The sequence below is a fragment of the Pseudophryne corroboree genome, chromosome 2 (assembly GCF_028390025.1).
Source record: "Pseudophryne corroboree isolate aPseCor3 chromosome 2, aPseCor3.hap2, whole genome shotgun sequence".
NCBI classification, from domain to species: domain Eukaryota; kingdom Metazoa; phylum Chordata; class Amphibia; order Anura; family Myobatrachidae; genus Pseudophryne; species Pseudophryne corroboree.
In genome coordinates this window covers 308,031,834-308,051,608 of record NC_086445.1, presented here as the reverse complement: position 1 = coordinate 308,051,608, position 19,775 = coordinate 308,031,834, and positions in this window count along the sequence as shown.

The following is a 19,775-nucleotide window of genomic DNA, read 5'->3' as shown; positions in this document are numbered from 1 at the left end:
TCTTTTTTTATAAAGTGGGTAGAGACCACATTTGTGGCCAAAGTCAGTGTGACTCAGAAGAGACAGAATCATAATCCAGTGCAACTGCCGGAGAGGTAAAAGAGATTTTCTGCTGGAGCATTAGAGAGAGGTTCTTCTCAATAATTTAATGTTAGGGATTCATTCAAATGAATGGCTCCAATTAGTCAACCTTAATTTTGATTTATTATTAACGTTCTATATTTTGGGAATATTTATTTAGAAAATGCACATTTGTTGTACAGGGTTCTTTTCCTAAGGGCTGCATATGGTTATCGCAAGACCTTGCAACAGCTTTCCATTGCACTGCAGCACTAGATGGGTCAGGAGCTCCTGTGAGGCACAAACAGTTACTGAATAAGGCCCAGTATGGAGTCTCATGGTGGCTTACAGTCCGGAAGATGTCTGGCTTGCCAGGCTGAGGCATGCTGTGGGCACAGAGGTTAGCATTGCTTCCTCCCACAGTCCTACTTATAGTATGAAATGATTTTCGACTGTAGAGTGGTAATTTCCACTAGGGCAGGGGCTCAATAACAAAAAAATAATTGCACAGTCCTGCTTAGTACTGTACCAAGTCCACCTGAACTCAACTTGCCACATCCGAGGCTGCTAAAATATCTAAGGGGTATCAGGACTCTGCATTTTGAATCATGTCACTTACCAGTGCTCTGATGTGTTGGCCTCCAGAGGTCACATCCTCAGCCTGGCAGCATGTTCCATGATTGCCTGCAATATGCAGAGACTCTCTCCAGTGTGTACCTCACTTGCCATACAGCATGTACCCTGATGTATTCCCAGCATCTCCAGGGTATGGACACCACCATGACACCTGCGGTCAGCTGACTTGGTGCTATCCACTCCTGAGCACTGGAGTGCTCACATGACTTGATACAACGCATCACATTCTTTGATCGAGCGGCTCCTGGCTCCAGTTACCTGTCTTCAGAGATTACCCTGTATCAGTGCTCCATGGAGCTACAGGCACCAGCCATTCAGTTCAGTTGCAGCTCCATCTGCATTCTGCTCCAGCATTCACTAGCAGTCTCCTGAGACACTCCTGTATCAGTGCTCCGTGGAACTACAGGTGCCAGCCATCCAGTTTGTCTTCAGCTTCAGCTACACTCAGCTCCTACAATTACTTGCAGTAAGAGACTCTCTCCAGGTTCTGCATATTATGCTCACCTGTTTGTTATTACTCTGCATCAGCATTGTGCTATTCAACCTGCACTAAAGCATTCAGCTTAAAGTTCAGCTGTCTCCTGCAATAACCTAACCTGGTTCTGTTGTTGTATGCAAGCTGTCAGGTTCGGTCTGGTTTGTGTCCCCGGAGGGGGCGCTAGTGGGTCAGTGGAGGTAGGATGGAAGAATGAAGTGAGGAGGCAGTACTGGGTCTCTGCGCATGTGCACAATGGTATTTATTATACAGGAGATAAACAATACGGCAGCAGAAATGATAATAAATGCAAATGTCAGTTATACAGCGTGATAGCTGAAAGTCTATTGAAACAGGTTGGATAATGACTTGAAGAAATAATGTCCAGTAATGATAATAAACAGATGGGAAGGTAACTTGTAGTAATATTCTGGTATAGGAACCAGTGCAGGTTGAATCATGGAACTTAACAGTGATGTTTGTAGTATGGCAAACCTGATAGCAGAGGCAGGAGTCTGACTGTGTCCACAGTGCAGGTGGAGAAGCACTGACAGCGAGCAAGCTGTATCACAGGTGAGAGATGGAACACACCTGGAGTCAGTCTCTACTGCAAGGCTGAAGCACACCAGGTAATGATGGGTGTGAAGCCTTTTGATGAATGCAGGTATTGCTGGGACTTGAAGTTCCACGGAGCAGAGTGAAGTAACCAGGAGTACTAAGTCTCTTGAGAATAGCCAGGTACACGGAGGAGACCCAGGAACACAGGGGATCTGGAGACTGGAACACAGGGAACCACTGGATGCAGCAGGAGAGCTGGAGTGATTGCTGGAACTTGTAGTTCCACAGAGATGCAGGAGGATAACCAGGAACACAGGGGATCTGGAGACTGGAACACAGGGAACCACTGGATGCAGCAGGAGAGCTGGAGTGATTGCTGGAACTTGTAGTTCCACAGATGCAGAAGGATAACCAGGAACACAGGGGATCTGGAGACTGGAACACAGGGAACCACTGGGAACTGGAACTGCTGGGACCTGTTGTTCCACAGGTCTAACACACAAGGAAATCTCTGTACTCAGAGGATTGCAAACAGGAACCGTCTGTTCACGGGATGTGACGTGTTGTCCAAGGCGATGTGAGAGAGCCACAAACTGGAAGTTATACCTCCTGCCCAGCAGTGATTGGACACAAACTGCAGGCAGAGATACTAGCTGGATTAGGTGTCCAGATCAGCTGTGAGTTGGCTGAAGCATTCCAGGCTGCAGAGGACTGAAAACCAGAACTGGAACAGAACTGAACTGGTTAGATGGAGCACGGTGAGCTGTGGGCTGCAGGAGACTGAAGACCAGAACTGGAACTGCTGGGACCTGTAGTTCCACAGCAGAGATGCAATGGAAAATGTGGATTCCTGACAGTACCCCCCCTTTTATGGGTGGGCACCGAACACCCACGCTGGAACTTGGAGGATCCTTGAAAAAGAGCTTAGGAATACACAAAAGCAGAGGTCCTCAAAAGTCTTCCCAACTTTCATCTTCAGAATAAGTAGACCATTCATGGTCATTTGAGACAGATTTTACTTCCTGGGAGAAGGCATAACTCGGAAGGATAGAACCCCCCATAATGTAACTTGAGTCGTCATCAACAAACTCACTTTCAGAGTCAGAGTCCAGGTCTAGTGTGGTCATGGGAGCCTTTTGTTTAGGAACAACAGAATCTGAGACAATCTGTGGACCAGTGAATTTGAAGCTATGCGAGACACCAGGACTAGGGTTTACGGCAGCATAGCCAACACTTACGTCAGATGGTAGACTTTGAACTGATTCTGGAGCTCTCCAAAGCCTGTGATTCTTGAAATCTCTGATACATTGATTCAACAGAACCTGTTCATGTTTGGAAGGAATTGAGTCGAAAAACTGAGAACCTTGTCTTGACTTTACAGCTTGGAAATCTTTAATAGCTTGGTCTAATGTATCCTGATCTTGCACAGACAGAGATGTTGGAGAGGATTTAGCAGTAGACAAACTGTTGACAAATTGGCCGGAATGCCCAGATGACTTTGACTGCATAAACTTTGGAGCAAACTCCTGTTTTACGGCTTCGCAGAAAGCGGGAAGATCACTCAGTAGCGGATCTTTAGATTCAATGAGAGGATTCGCCCAGTCCAATGCTTTACCTTTGAAGAACAGGAGGAAGTATCTGATTGCATTGGCTGGAGAAATAGTCACTGAAGGTTCAGACTCAGTAAAAGCGAGGTATTGGCTCGCCACTGCAGGAAACTGAGCATAGTCACCATCAAAGTAGACTGGAGCTTTTGTATCTGGTGGACACTTGGAAGGCTGAATGTCAGTTGAAGTCTCGGAAGACAATGTAGGACACTTGAGAGTTGAGGACTGGAATAAGCATTCAAAAGCAGGAGTAGAATCAACTTGAAATGCTCGAGGGTGGAGAGAGGACGTCATCTCCTGGATTGACTGACGGGAATTTTCTGCTGAGGTTGACAGAATGCTAGAAGCTTCATCTTGGGGTGAGATGCGTAGAGCCTCCATCTGGGTTGAGGCAACTGCAACATCTGCAAGAACTGTAGACTCTGGACATAGCGACAGGAGTTGTTTACTTGAAGCACCGGAGAGAACCACACCGGGTTCAGAGGAACTGGAATCGGTAGGGACCGATGGCAACTTTAGACAAATGGATGGATCCGGGATTTGTACAGGACTACTTGACTTGACTTGAACTGAGGGAGGCTGATCTGGACAGACGGATGGGACCAGATTGGGTCCAGAAAAGCTTGAACCGGCTGGAACCGGAGGAGTCTTCGGACAGACGGATAGGACCAGATTTGATCCGAAGAGACTGGAATCGGCTGGAACCGAAGGAGGTAGCTCAGCATTGGAAACAGAGCTACTCGGGCTGGCTGGAACCAGAGGAGGCTGATCTGGACAGACGGATGGGACCGGATTGGGTCCAGATAAGCTTGAAGCGGTAGGAACCGGTGGAGTCCTCGGACTGACGGATAGAACCGGATTTGATCCGAGGATGCTGGAATCGGCTGGAACCGAAGGAGGTAGCTCAGCATTGGAAACAGAGCTACTCGGGCTGGCTGGAACCAGAGGAGGCTTATCCGGACAGACGGATGGGACCGGATTGGGTCCGGAAGAGCTTGAAGCGACAGGAACCGGTGGAGTCCTCGGACTGACGGATAGGACCGGATTTGATCCGAGGATGCTGGAATCGGCTGGAACCGAAGGAGGTAGCCCATCATTGGAGCCACTCAGGCTGGCTGGAACCAGTGGAGACTTTGGACCGACGGCTGGAACCGGGCTAGGTCCATTGACACTTGATTCTGTATAGACAGAATCCGGATGTTCTGATGATCCCTTTTGGAGTGGTACTGAGCTGGTAGCACTCTCTGAAGTTGGCAAACAAAAGTTCACGTCTGTATCTGTGGCTTTAAGAATTCCTCCTGGGATCTTGGCCCTGGATTCCTCACTTGAGGATGAAACTCCAAAGACCCCTCCTGGGGTTAATAGATCAGACACACTTCTTTGAGTTGCATGCCCGGATGCCACTTCTGGAACCTGAACATCAGATACCCCTACTGGGGTCACAACATCAGATGCCCCACCTGGGGCTGTAGAGACAGACGCCCCTTCTCGGGCTGAAGGCACGGATGCCCCTTCTCGGGCTGTAGACACGGATGCCCCTTCTCGGGCTGTAGACACGGATGCCCCTTCTCGGGCTGTAGACACGGATGCCCCTTCTCGGGCTGTAGACACGGATGCCCCTTCTCGGGCTGTAGGCACGGACGCCCCTTCTCGGGCTGAAGGCACAGATGCCCCTTCTCGGGCTGTAGGCACGGACGCCCCTTCTCGGGCTGTAGGCACAGACGCCCCTTCTCGGGCTGTGGGCACAGACGCTACTTTAGTTATGGGCAACATAGATAGTCTCTGTTGATTTCTGAACTTGGGATTGGGTCTATTTGTCACAGGACCCCAATCGTATACTTTTTGGACACTTCTGTCTGGGGTAAAGGAACTTGAAACTGTAGAGGATACGTTGGAAGGTTTGCAGGTGAAAACACTGTGATGCTGGGACCTGTCACCAACTTTTGAGTCGCGGAAGGAACAGTCCTTAATAAGATGACTAGGACTCCCACAGTAAAAGCAGAGGTGAAGCTGCCTGCGATGGCGGCGTTCAGCTTCCGTGAGTTTGGAGCGCGGGTAGCTCTGGAATCTGCCCTCTCTTTGCACAAGAGGAGAGACTTTAGTTTGAAAAAAAGTTGACACGGAGGTCGCACTAGTCTTAATACTTTGAGCAGTACTCTTCACTGCGTTTAAAGCACCACTCAGGATTTCTGGCATTATCGGAATGATTTTTGTTAGGAGATTTTGAAGTTGTTCCAATAGATGATAAAGAGTGCTTAGTGGTTCAGAGTTCACAGCAGACAACAAGGGAGTCTTGAAGCTTTCAAAGGAGGAAGTCGCTCTCTCAGGAGAATTTGCTGCGAAGGGACTGCCATAGGACTGACTTGAGCAACAGCCATCCACAGGAACGGATTGTGCAGGGAAAGTTGAAATGACGGGAGCAGGAGTGACTTGAACAGGAACTGGAGAAACAACTGAACTTGAAAGGGATTGCTGCAAGGTATCCAAACGGATAGACATTCCCTGTAGGAACTGGAACATCTGCTGCTGCGCAGCCTCTTGACCATCCAAACGGGAGACCAGATTTTTTAAGGCCCCTGACCCCACACTCTGACCACCGTCCGAGTCCATTGGCCTTGGACAAACTGTCAGGTTCGGTCTGGTTTGTGTCCCCGGAGGGGGCGCTAGTGGGTCAGTGGAGGTAGGATGGAAGAATGAAGTGAGGAGGCAGTACTGGGTCTCTGCGCATGTGCACAATGGTATTTATTATACAGGAGATAAACAATACGGCAGCAGAAATGATAATAAATGCAAATGTCAGTTATACAGCGTGATAGCTGAAAGTCTATTGAAACAGGTTGGATAATGACTTGAAGAAATAATGTCCAGTAATGATAATAAACAGATGGGAAGGTAACTTGTAGTAATATTCTGGTATAGGAACCAGTGCAGGTTGAATCATGGAACTTAACAGTGATGTTTGTAGTATGGCAAACCTGATAGCAGAGGCAGGAGTCTGACTGTGTCCACAGTGCAGGTGGAGAAGCACTGACAGCGAGCAAGCTGTATCACAGGTGAGAGATGGAACACACCTGGAGTCAGTCTCTACTGCAAGGCTGAAGCACACCAGGTAATGATGGGTGTGAAGCCTTTTGATGAATGCAGGTATTGCTGGGACTTGAAGTTCCACGGAGCAGAGTGAAGTAACCAGGAGTACTAAGTCTCTTGAGAATAGCCAGGTACACGGAGGAGACCCAGGAACACAGGGGATCTGGAGACTGGAACACAGGGAACCACTGGATGCAGCAGGAGAGCTGGAGTGATTGCTGGAACTTGTAGTTCCACAGAGATGCAGGAGGATAACCAGGAACACAGGGGATCTGGAGACTGGAACACAGGGAACCACTGGATGCAGCAGGAGAGCTGGAGTGATTGCTGGAACTTGTAGTTCCACAGATGCAGAAGGATAACCAGGAACACAGGGGATCTGGAGACTGGAACACAGGGAACCACTGGGAACTGGAACTGCTGGGACCTGTTGTTCCACAGGTCTAACACACAAGGAAATCTCTGTACTCAGAGGATTGCAAACAGGAACCGTCTGTTCACGGGATGTGACGTGTTGTCCAAGGCGATGTGAGAGAGCCACAAACTGGAAGTTATACCTCCTGCCCAGCAGTGATTGGACACAAACTGCAGGCAGAGATACTAGCTGGATTAGGTGTCCAGATCAGCTGTGAGTTGGCTGAAGCATTCCAGGCTGCAGAGGACTGAAAACCAGAACTGGAACAGAACTGAACTGGTTAGATGGAGCACGGTGAGCTGTGGGCTGCAGGAGACTGAAGACCAGAACTGGAACTGCTGGGACCTGTAGTTCCACAGCAGAGATGCAATGGAAAATGTGGATTCCTGACACAAGCATTGCCTGTTGACTGTGTACTTTAGCTCTGTTTCATGTTCCTATTGGTTTCCAGGCCGATCATCTGTGTTATCAATTGCCTGTAGAAATCCTGTTTCAAGTTCCTATAAGTTTCCAGGCCGATCATCTGTGTTACCAATTACCTGTACAAATCCTGTTTCAAGTTCCTATGGGTTTCCAGGCTGATCATCTTCATTACTTATACAAATCCTGTTTCAAGTTGCTATCGGTTTCCAGGCCAATAATTTATATTGTCAAGTATTTGTGTAAAGTTCTGTTCAAGTTATCATCAGTTTCCAGGCCAATCACCATTTACTTCCAGTTGTTATCGGTTCCCAAACTGACCTATTGAATGTTACTGCTTTTCCAAAGACTGGCAGCATCCACGCTGAAATACAGTTGTATTTGCTATTGCTCCAGTGATATTTATATTTATGTGTGCTTCAATAAACACCATTGCACACATGCGCAGGAATTTATTACAGCCTCCTCATTTCCTCCACTGCACCACCACTGACCCACTAGTGCCCCCTCTGGGAACGGACACAAACCCAGACCTGACAAGGGGCTGCTTTATTTAAAAATGAAATATGGAAAAAATAAACAAGACACACAGGAATGCTCACATGCATGTAACTGGGACACACAGGTATGCTCACATGTGTGTAACTGGGAGCTGCAAAAAACAAAGATAAGGCATATGCCACAAAATATGTAAATAAAAATGCAATTAAAAAAGGGAAAAAAATAAACCCACAAGATTTTCACAAAATAAGTCTCCAGACTCCGTGGAGGGGAAAAAATCCAATCTTGAGCCTGTGGTACTGTATACACCAGTTTATTTGCATCCCATCATTAAATCTGAGGTTATCTTAATCCCTGAAAATGGAGAAGGGGGTACAAATTTGGAGGTTTTGGTCCCTAGTTTTTCAGTTTGTCCAGTAATGTTGTAATTATATATATATATATATATATATATATATATATTTATTTATTTATTTATTTATATATATATTTAATTGATTGAAGTCTTTTCCATTCCACACCAATATAGGAGAGGTGGTGAAAGCCTGTGTGTTGTTCCTAATTGCATGTGCCTCTCTAATTTCTTGACACTGTCCTCTTGCCTCTTCTCATAATTTGAAAAGTCATCAAAGAAGGAGGTGGTATGTGTGTAGCTAACTATGATTCGGAGAACTTGGCAAGCTTTTTCCAGGGGGACAACTTGTCAATGAAATGATGGGTTTATTAAACTGTGCATATCCTGTTTAAACAACATAACGGTGGGTGGGAGGGCCCAAAACAATTTCATCTTGCACCTGTTTTTTTCTTTGCATTATGTGCTCTTTGGGGCCTAGTTTTTAAAACTGCCATCCTAACTGCCACTGCAGTGCCACTCCTAGATAGGCCAGGTGTTTGTGTCGCCCACTTGTGTTGCTTAGCTTAGTCATCCAGCTACTTCGGAGCAACATTTTGGCCTAAAAATAATATTGTGAGGTGTGAGATGTTCAGAATAGACTGGAAATGAGTGGAAATAAGTGTTATAGATGTTAGTAATACCGTAGGATCAAAATTACCCCCAAATTTTGTGATTTTAGCTGTTTTTATGGGTTTTGGGTTTTTTTAGGTAAAAAAACATCCAGATCTAAAACCAAAACCCGAAAAGGTGGTTTTGGCAAAACCAATCCAGATCCATAACACGAGCTGAGATCCAAAACCAAAACCCAAAAAGTGTCTGCCGCACATCTCTAATTAAAATGTGTTATTTAATAAATTGTATTGTAACTGAATAACAACGAGCTTTCAAGTTTAGTGCAATAATTTTGTATAAAGAGGATTTGTGTCCAAATCCATTGTCTTGCAGGTGTGTGTGTGTGTGTGTGTGTGTGTGTGTGTGTGTGTGTAGAAGAAGTCTGATGAGACAAAACGCGTTGGGTTTCCTGCACTAATCCCCTGCTGTTTTTTAAGCTAAGTTGATCTCCTTATCCTTGTAATATTCACTTGGTCCATACTTTTATGTTTTTATGTACTTTGTATAATTTTTTTACTCTCATATATATTAAAATTTTTTATATAAAACAAGTTCCACACATATATATATATATCTTTTGACCATTTCTTAGCAACACTGAGCGCCGAACCCTATCTCTCCAGTTTTCCATACGTCCAGCAGTGCGATACCGGCACTGCATTCTTAGGGCCCGGCAGACACCTTTAATGAGGTCATGTGTGTTTTTTTTATGGTAATTTTTATGTAATCTTAATATCATTTTAGATTATTTAATATAATACTTTTTACTGAGATCATACTCCACAAGTGGCGCTGTACCCCTCCCCCTCTCTCTCTCTCTCTCTCTCTCTCTATATATATATATATATATATAGGAAGGGGCATCATAGCAAGGGCTTTCTCTTAGATCAATCTTGTCATGCACCTTCCCCACGAGGCATGCACCTTATAATCCTATTGAAAAAAATGCGGGGGCACCTATTCTCTCTGTCACAGGGTAACAAAAAGTCTGATTGCGGCTCTGGCTATAAAATAGTGAAAATGCAATCCAAATTCATCAGTAGTTCTTGCATGATTCCAGAATGAGCAGACTGATATACAAACAAAAATTCAGAACTTTTTTGTCTCTGTGGTTAATAAACAGTCCTTAGCAATTTTTTTGAGAAATATACTTCTATATTCTAACCCTTACAATTTTATTATATGTAAACAGATGTGTCCTCATATAACTTAGCTGATTTTTGCATATTAGCGTCGCATCATGGCATAGCGTAGCACACACACTACAATAGCCGGTTGACACGCGCATACATAGATGCCCAATGAATCTCTCGATACCAGTACCAAATTCACCGGGTAGCGAGAGCATAGCATTCTGCTACCCAAATCATTGTAGTGGCCTTCTCTTGTGTGTATGGGTACGGGAACATCGTTTGCCGCTTTCCATGACACCTGTGTGCTTCCTTTAGTTTTGTGTTGCGGGTGCATGGGTACGTGCATGCCCACTACAGTATGCTAAGCCATGCTTAACAAGCCAGTGATGCAAATGCATCACGGGCAAGCTGTATGATGACACATCTGTAGATCACTGATTCCCAAAGTTGACTGAATAACGACACCCTATTGTATCAACATATTTTTCATGGCACCCCTAGAATAAAAAAAATGTTGCTGATGAATTTGGAAAAAAAATATAAAATTAAGTATGTTTTGCCTACCTGTAATCCTTAATTTCAGTAATGTGGGGGAGGACAGGGTTGTGTTTCTGATTGTCCACATGTTTTATGATTGACAGCCACTAGCGCAGGTTTTGCCTATCACTTTGACCATAAATAATTTGATTTGTTCCTGGACCACCAACCCGAGGCACCCCTGCATTAAAAGGACATGCACTGTTTAACAAACCAAGCACTTCAGCAACAGGAACGGCCACTTTTGTGGCTGAAGTGTTGGTTTTGTTTGGGATCCTACACTCCAACTACCAATAGGCTTAATGTGGCTAACAGTGTTGTTGGTAATCAGAGGTCTGCACCAACCCCTGTGTTTTCATTTTGTATCTAATTTAAAATTTGGTTTTGGTTTTGTCAAAACTGCCCTTTTGTGCTTTGGTTTTAGTTTTGGATCTATATTTTATTTTTGAAGAATGCTAAAAACATGTAATTTGGGCCTTATTTTCCTATAGTATTATTAACATTAATAACATTAATTTCCAGTCATTTCCAGACAATTTGGACCACCTCACAACTCATAATATTCTTCATCAATATTGGTCAAAGTCTAGCTGGCTAAACTACACAACAGAGCAGTGGCACAAGCACACAGCACATACACACAATATGTATATCTGTTTAAAAATGTATTGCAATTTAGTAATGTACTAGATCTATAACTAATAAAAAGGTGTATATGCAAAAAACAGCTGGTTTCCTGACCATCACTGTAATGTTGCTTTTAAAAGACAAATCCACAGACTGAGAGTTGTATAGTGGGAAGAGCAGGGTCCCTTGGGGGACCAAAAGGGGGTCCGGCCACTACACAAAGTGCGTCAGTGAAGCAAGATATGCCTATATACTAGATCTCCAACCAACGTAAATTAACAAATAACTATCATTGTAATTCATTATTTATTTATTAACAGTTTCTTATATAGCGCAGCATTTTCTTTTCACTAATAAATTTCCCCCTTCCTCCCAAGACTTTTGCTCTTTGACTAAGTGGATGTGATCACATTCTTGATTCTGCTAGGTGGACACTATGGGGGTTATTCCGAGTTGATCGCACGTTGCCAATTTTTGCAGCGCAGCGATCAGGTTACTACTGCGCATGCGTAGGCACTGCAATGTGCATGCGCATCGTACAGGTACAAACAGAATTGTTGCTGTGCAATGCTTCTAGCGACGATTCCATTCGCACGGCCGTTCGCAAGGAGATTGACAGAAAGATGGCGTTTATGGGTGTCAGCTGACCGTTTTCTGGGAGTGGTAGGGAAAACGCAGGCGTGTCCAGGCGTTTGCAGGGTGGGTGTCTGATGTCAATTCCGGCAACAGACAGGCTGAAGTGATCGCAAGGGCTGAGTAAGTCCAGAGCTACTCAGAAACCGCAAAAAACTTTTTCGTCCCGCTCGGCTGCACATGCGATCGCACAATTGCAAAGTGAAAATACACTCCCCCGTGGGCAGCGACTATACGTTTGCACAGCTGCAAAAAGTAGCTAGCGAGCGATTAACTCGGAATGAGGGCCTATGTACCATCAAAATGACCAGTCTGTTAATAGGATGTACACATTATGTCCTTCTGTCTGTATTTCTATACAAATCCATATTTTACAAGCAAAGATCGTGAAATTTGACAAACAAGCATATTAAAACATGGCGGAGGCAACTAAAAAATTAGAAACTCCTAGCACCCCTAGGGGGGGGGGGGGACAGTAGCACAGAGTATATAAGGAGACAGCCTAACTCCAGAATTGCTGGAGCAATGTACTAAAAAATTGGTACACATACTGTATGCCTTAAAATATGGGAACAAACACTGTGGGGAGAAGACACCCCTAGCACCCCTAGGGGTGAGGCAGCTGCACTGAGTATTTCAGCTGACAACATAACTCTGGAATGCCTGCAGCAATTTACAACAAACTTGGTACACATATGGCTTATACTCTGGGAACAAACACTGTGGGGGTCAGACACTCCCAGCACCCCTAGGGGTGGGACAGCAGCACAGAGTATGTCAGCAGACAGCATAACTGTGGATGGGCTGGAGCAATTTACACCAAACTTGGCACACAACTGACTTACAATTTGGGAACAAACTCTGTTGGGGTTAGACACCCCTAGCAGTGGGACAGCAGCACAGAGTATTTAAGGAGAAAGCATAACTCCCGAATGCCTGGACCATTTTACAACAAACTTGGTTCACATATGACTTGCAATCTGGGAACACACACTGTGGGAGTAAGACACCCCTAGCACCCCTAGGGGTGAGGCAGCAGCACAGTTTTTCAGCAGACAGCATAACTCTGGAATGCCTGCAGCAATTTACACCAAACTTGCTACACAAATGACTTACACTCTGGGAACAAACACTGTGGGGGTAACACACCACTAGCACCCTTAGGGGTGGGCCAGCAGCACAGAATATACCAGGACATGCATTATATGTCAGTGATGACAGGGCTGCATGTGACAGGGGCAGTGACATGTTGTGAGGAGGGGAATGGAGGTAACACAAACCCGCACACAGAGTTATATAGTGGAAGTAGCACTGTCCCCCAGTAGCACAGAGTATTTCAGGAGATACATAATGTGCTCCTCTATATAAGAAATTGTAAAAAAATCAATAATTTCTCTGGGGCACTGACATGATGTGAGGAGGGGAATAGAGGCAGCAGGAAGCCACAGACTGAGTGTTGTATAGTCGGAAGAGCAGGGTCCCTTGGGGGACCAAAAAGGGGTCCGGCCACTACACAAAGTGTGTCAGTGAAGCAAGATATGCCTATATACTAGATCTCCAACCAACGTAAATTAACAAATAACTATCATTGTAATGTATTATTTATTTATTTATTAACAGTTTCTTATATAGCGCAGCATATTCCGTTGCGCTTTACAATTAGACCAACAGTAATAGAACAAAACTCAGTAAAAACAGACAGACATAGAGGTAGGAAGGCCCTGTTCACAAGCTTACAATCTATAGGGAAATAGGCATAGATACACAAGGATGGATGCTTTCGATTGCATAATGGTCCACCAGATTTCTAGGTTCTTAATGGGATGTATGATGATACCCCGCAATGTTGGCCAAGTGTCAGGAGGGTGTGAGAGTAAGGAAAGACAAAATATGTGATGTTATGTGTACTGTACAGAGAGGATGTAATTAGATAGGGAAGCACTGAAGGTTATGTGGGTGGGTCTGGAATTTGATAGGTTTGTCTGAAGAGGTGAGTTTTCAGGAACGTTTAAAGGTTTGGAGACTAGAGCTGAGTCTTATTGTGCATGGGAGGGCATTCCACAGAGTGGGTGAAGCCCGGATAAAGTCCTGTAATTTTGAATTTGAACAAGTAATGCGTGTGGATGAGAGACATAGATCTTGTGCAGAGCGGAGAGGTCGGGTAGGGAGATATTTTGAGATGAGTGAAGAGATGTATGTTGGTGCAGTTTGGTTAATAACCTTGTATGTCAGTAAAAGTATTTTATATTTAATACGGTAGAATACCGGCAACAAATGGAGGGACTGACAGAGCGGATCTGCAGATGATGAACGTTTAGCGAGGAAGATTAGCCTCGCAGCTGCATTCAAAATGGATTGTAGTGGTGAGAGCCTATGTTTGGAAAGACCGGTCAGGGAACTATTACAATAATCAGTGCGGGAGATAATGAGAGCATGGATTAGAATTTTTGCTGTGTCTTGTGTAAGATATGGTCGTATTTTATATATGTTTCTTGGATGTATGTAACATGATCTTGAGACAGATTAAATGTGGGGAACAAAGGACAGTTCAGAGTCAAGAATGACACCTAGGCAGCGAGCTTGTGTGGTAGGGATGATTGCCGAGTTCTCAACAGTGATAGAGATATCAGGTTGGAAACTACTATTGGCCGGTGGAAATATAATTAATTCTGTTTTGGAAATATTAAGTTTGAAGTGGCGAGATGTCATCCAAGATGAAATGGCAGAAAGGCATACCATCCGCATCCTGTAGCAAAGCATGGGTATTCAGCTATCGACAATGTTATTTATACTGTGTGTTTTATATTTACATTTATTTTTGTAAACAGACATTCTTAAAATCCCGGGCAATGCCAGGTACTGTACTCCAGCTAGTTATACTAATAAAGAACAGTGTGTCTTCATAATAATAGGGAAGGGCCAGTACTGTATGTCTACAGAAAATATACTGTATACAGTATGTAACAAGTAATGCTGTAAACACAAATGAGGGAGCAGTCAGTGTTGGTGTAGGGAGCAGATGCTGGCATAGGGAGCAGTAAGTGGTGGTGTAAAGAGCATGATGGCAGGGTAGGGAGCTGTCAGCTGTGGTGTAAGGCGCATGATACCAGGAAAGGTAGCAGTCAGTTTGGCGTAGGGTGCATGCTGCCAGGGTAGGGAGCAGTCAGTGGTGGTAACATAGTAACATAGTAACATAGTATCTAAGGTTGAAAAAAGACAATTGTCCATCGAGTTCAACCTATTTGTGGTCTCCTATGCACGATTATTTTGTATAAAATTTTGACTGAAGCTGATGACTGCCGTTATGTTTTACCCCTCTTTTTTATAATAACCATAGTGCGTGACTATGCCCCGTAACCTTATCCATTAGGAATTTATCTAACCCATTCTTAAAGGTGTTGACTGAGTCGGCCATTACAACTCCCTCAGGCAGGGAATTCCAAACACGTATCGTCCTTACCGTAAAAAATGCCTTTACGCTGTATTTTGCGGAATCTCCTCTCCTCTAACCTGAACGAGTGTCCATGAGTTCTCTGTGTTGATCTAACTAAAAACAGGTCCTGTGCAAGATCTGTATATTGTCCCCATATATATTTGTAAATGTTGATCATGTCCCCTCTTAATCTCCTCTTTTCCAGTGTAAACATGCCTAGTCTTGCAAGCCTTTCCTCGTATTCCAGCGTCTCCATACCCTTAATTAGTTTGGTCACCCGCCTCTGAACCTTTTCTAGCTCCAGGATATCCTTTTTGTAGTAAGTTGCCCAGAATTGTACACAGTATTCAAGGTGTGGTCTCACAAGTGATTTATATAACGGGAGTATAATACTCTCATCCCTAGCATCAGTTCCACGTTTTATGCATGCTAATATCTTATTAGCCTTCTTTGCTGCAGTCTTACTTTGGGTACTACTGCTTAGTTTGCTATCTATGAGGACACCTAAGTCCTTTTCCAGTACAGAATCCCCTAATTTTACCCCATTTAGTAGGTAGGTAAAATTAGGTGTACGGAGCAGGATGCCAGGGCAGGGAGCAGGATATCAGTGCAGGAGCTGTAAGTGGAGATTGAGGCAGCATTCTGTCAATGAAAAACTTCATAATTAATGTTTCTTTACCATTGTAAAATGCTGTTTAGATTTGAGGTGCCATTTCTTACTCCCTCTTACCCCTTGACTATGTTGGAGACATACTATGACTGACAGATTCAGTTTTATTTACCGTTTGATGGGCTGTCAGGATCCCGACAGCGGCATCCACCAGACAAAATACCAGCAGCGAGCCCTCCTGCAGACTCACTGCACTCCTACGCTTCGGGTCAGATAGTGAGTTTCGCTCGCAATTGGTTTTATTCTCCCTTGGGTGGTGGCATGGACGCATTACCCAAGTGGGAATACAGGGCATTTTACCGGCTGTCAGGATTCCAGAGATGGTATATTAACTACATCCCTGACTGACCACAGTACTAGTACTTGTTTATTCCTGCTCTTCTATCGACTGATCCATGATTGGCTTTATATTTTTAAAACCAGTACAGGAGTAAATATACTGGTGATGAACCTAACTTCCACAACACCAAGTGAACGTACAATGAGACAGGGAATGGAGGGATAACTGTTACCTTTACCATGAAATTTTGTTAACACAAAACTTCAATCATTTTTTCCAATTATACTTATCTGAGGTGCACACTATGCAAATTATTGAATTAAGTTATCAAGAAACAAAACAGGCATTTTTATTTACACAGTAAGAACAATTAATGAGGCAGTGAACACAGTGGAGAAGTGAGCCAGTGAAGAAGTTGCCCATGGTAACGAATCAGCAGCTCTGTATAATTTTAAAGTAAGTAAATTATAAGTGTTACTTCAATGCTGATTGCTTGCATTGGGCCACTTCTCCACTTGCTCACTTCTCCACACTTTTCACTGCTTCATGAATAGACTCCATGGTCTCCTTTGCAATAATTATTTTGTAGTAGAGCTAGGGGTAACACACATCCAGTAATACAACCATAATATACGCTAGCTCAACATAACACACACACTTCTTGAACATACAATATTTTTTAAATTCAATTAGAAAAGACTGCAGTTTTGTTTTTGTTTTTGAAACAGGACAAAGTTTTTAATAACAGGAAAACACTCAAAAGATGGCTTCTTGAGGTGCAGCTCAGACACAGCAGAGTATTTTTTGGACAGATAATCTTAAATCAACACTGTCTCTGCACAGGCTTATACAAAGTTGAGCAATTCTGTAGAACAATTTCCTTATGGAATAAATTGAAAAGTGCTGGTTCACCTCAATAAACAAACAATAACTTTTAGTTTTACTTTTTTTTGCAGCACCATAGATTGCATTGACAGTGTGAGAGTGTATATAATGCGTGACAAACACATACACATACACTGACAATGATACCTGCAGTCACCCTTCCCAGGCACCTTTTCTTGAATCCAGCTACTGCACCTACTATTATAAACACTAAAGCTGAACTAACTGGTGTAGGGGGTCATTCCAAGATGATCGTAGCTGTGCTAAATTTAGCACAGCTACGATCATTCACTCTGACATGCGGGGGGCGCCCAGCACAGGGCCTGTCCGCCCCGCATGTCAGTGCCCCCCCCCCCCCCCCCACAGAAGTGCAAAGGCATTGCACAACGGCGATGCCTTAGCAATTCAAGAGTAGCTCCCGACCAGCGGAGCCTTAGCGTGCTGGCCGGGAGCTACTCGTCGCTCCCCGGCCCGCAGCAGCTGCATGTGATGTCAAGCAGCTGCTGCGGCCTGCCCCCATTCGGTCCGGCCATGCCTGCGTTGGCCGGACCACGCCCACGAAACGGCGGCCAAATGCCTCCGTTCCTCCCCTCCAGCCCAGCAACTGCCTCTGCCTGTCAATCAGGCAGTGGTGATCGTAGTGGCCTGATGGCCTTCGGCCATCTGGCATACGCTGGCACACTGTGGCGCAGGTGCATGCGCAGTTCTGACCCGATCGCACCGCTGCGAGAAACTGCAGCGTGCAATCAGGTCAGAATGACCCCCGTAATACAGGAGGCCAGGGTCACATGTCCAACACTGGAATCCAAACAATTAGAATGCCATCAGGAAATGGGGTACTTATTTTATCACACCCCTGTCCCCTACCCTAACTGTATCCCACCTGAGTTGGTGGCTAGGGCTAAGACTTCTGGGAGCTAACCCTAACTGTCACCCCGATACTTACCTTTCACATCCCAAACTAACTACTAATGGTACCCTAATGGCTTGCTAATGGTGTTTTTTTATTTTACACAGTGCTCCAGCACTGTCCCACACCCTCTCCCTCCACTCTCCAGTGTGAAATGGTGGCTGATTATGAGGGAAGGACATTTATATGCAATCCAAAACATGTAAGATCCGACTCCATTAAAATCCAAAACAAGCAAGACATGACTCTTACAAAATAAAATTTTGCTCTGTTCTGGCACATGCACACACTCACAATCACTCCTAAAGTCAGTTACGGAGAGCAGCAGCACTGGGACAGCGTACCTCTGCAGCCAACATCTCACAGTCAATGATAGGGCGAGACTGACACTGGCTGTGCATGGAGGAGCTCCTCAGTTGCCACTGTTACTAAACAGCTGAGCTACCGAAGGGAGTTTCCTCCTGTTCAAAATGCAGTATGTGAAGACCACTATTGTGTGGGGGACGGGGACAACCATCCCTGTTGCCCCTTCCTTAATCCAGCTCTGGATCTGAGTTTGGCAAGAAGACCCAAGCCAGACCCCCTCCATAGTAAATCCTGGGTTTGTCCCTGGAAGGAATACCCTCACATCACACAAATGTTCTCATTGGCATATAATAATAATAATAATAATAATCATTTTAATTGTATAGCTCTCTTTCTCCAGCAAGACTCAAGGCGCTTTACAGACATCAAAAACAGTTCACACAATACAGAAGATTTAAGTAATTCAGCAACAGACAAGCCACAAAGACGTAAAAAGAGTGCGCAGTAAGCATAATGCAGGATTGGTGTAGGCATTTTCAGTAATAACTTCCACAGGTTGTGTATTCCACCCTCACAAAGTTCCAGGTGAGGCAATCATCTTGGGCGCACTGTGTAGGATTACCTTAGGTGGATTAATCTACCCATACAAGATATGACAAAAAATTGGGTGTTTGTGTCCTAAAACTCAGAGTAGGGTCCCAGCAAAAGCACCAGGTCCATGTATTTTTCATTCTATCCACAAGCGTACCAGATTAGGGAGCCATGGTCCTCATTCCGAATTGTTCGCTCGCTAGCTGCTTTTAGCAGCATTGCACACGCTAGGCCGCCGCACTCTGGGAGTGTATCTTAGCTTAGCAGAATAGCGAACAAAAGATTAGCAGGATTGCTACTAAATAATTCTTTGCAGTTTCTGAGTAGCTCCAGACTTACTCACAGATTGCGATCAGCTCAGTCCGTTTCGTTCCTGGTTTGACGTCACAAACACGCCCTGTGTTCGGCCAGCCACTCCCCCGTTTCTCCAGACACTCCCGCGTTTTTCCCTGGCACGCCTGCGTTTTTTAGCACACTCCCGGAAAACGCTCAGTTACCACCCAGAAACGCCCCTTTCCGGTCAATCACTCACCGATCAGCAGTGCAACTGAAAAGTGCCGCAGAATCCACAGCAAATCTACTAAGTTTTTAGTTAAATAACTAAGCGCATGCGCCCTGCGTGCCTTGCGCATTCACATTTTGCAACAAATCGCAGCATAGCGAAAATCATCAACGAGCGAACAACTCAGAATGACCACCCATGTCGGGTGAACTACGAAGATTACACTGTGGGAAATGGTTAATTAGCAGAGGTTCTTACATTTCAGATCACACATTAATAAGGGCTCTATTTGAAGGTAAGACCTAGATACATTTATATAATGTGATAGTATTAGAGATGTTAAGGACCCATGTAATGAAGCCACCTGTTCGCAGTGCATGGGCCCACATATTTGCACAAATGTGTGCTAAGAACTTCACTTATACTCCATGTTCATGGTGAGGGTTTATCCTCCACACAAAAAAAAATCACTTTAAGGCAAAACTACTGTAAGCTCACTTGCA